At 62.8% G+C, this 834-nt stretch overlaps 1 protein-coding gene across 1 annotated transcript in view; it reads left to right on the forward strand.

Annotated features, from left to right (window-relative positions):
• Positions 1 to 410: 410 nt before the first annotated feature.
• Kcna4 (potassium voltage-gated channel subfamily A member 4) overlaps positions 411 to 834 on the forward strand; it is a 7,560-nt gene continuing 7,136 nt past the window's right edge. The window contains exon 1 of the mRNA XM_010640434.2: positions 411 to 424. The gene's annotated coding sequence lies outside the window, so the exon portion shown is untranslated. The remainder of the gene's footprint in view (positions 425 to 834) is intronic.

Here is an 834-nt window from a genome sequence, read left to right on the forward strand (position 1 = left end):
CCTCTAGGCCCCACGCCAAGTTTTTATTTGTGCCCTCGTTTTTCCTCTTTTCTCTGATTGCAATTTGAACTTTCTTTTTCTTTCCGTTATTCAAAAAGAGTAAACAGCAGCCAAGAGCGGCTGTCCAGGAGCGGCGTTTGGGTGCGTGCGTGGGGAGTATCTATAATTCAGCCCGGGAATATTTTCCTTAATAATTAATGGAGCCCCACAAAGAAGAAGGCCCAGGAGGGTCCCCGAACAAAGCCGTGTCCGGCGAGAACGCCAGCGGTCACCCCACCGCCGGGAGAGGAGCCAGGCCCGTCGCTGGGGTGCGGGGCAGCCAGCTGTGTCGGACCCCTGGGAATGGCACCCTGTATCGCTCCCTGAGCGAGGCCCTTGCAGGACTGCCAGTGCAGTGCGAAGCCTGAGCACCGGCCTTGTCAGGGTAAGGCCGGGGTGCACAACACTGCTGGGGATGAGGGAGGTGGAGGCGGCAGCTGTGACCCGACCTCCAGGAGACACAGGAGTTGTTTCTACCTGCAGCGGCAGCTTCCCTGGGCCAGGCTTTCCAGCGCCTGGGTGCTGCACCCGCTCCACACCCCGCGCCCTGCTCCCTGCACCCCGCGCTCTGCTCCCTGCACCCAGCACAGGCCGGGGTGCACAACACTGCTGGGGATGAGGGAGGTGGAGGCGGCAGCTGTGACCCGACCTCCAGGAGACACAGGAGTTGTTTCTACCTGCAGCGGCAGCTTCCCTGGGCCAGGCTTTCCAGCGCCTGGGTGCTGCACCCGCTCCACACCCCGCGCCCTGCTCCCTGCACCCCGCGCTCTGCTCCCTGCACCCAGCACCCAGCAC

Source organism: Fukomys damarensis, unplaced genomic scaffold (genome assembly GCF_012274545.1).
Source record: "Fukomys damarensis isolate Sample0158 unplaced genomic scaffold, DMR_v1.0_HiC HiC_scaffold_16, whole genome shotgun sequence".
In the NCBI taxonomy this organism is placed as follows: domain Eukaryota; kingdom Metazoa; phylum Chordata; class Mammalia; order Rodentia; family Bathyergidae; genus Fukomys; species Fukomys damarensis.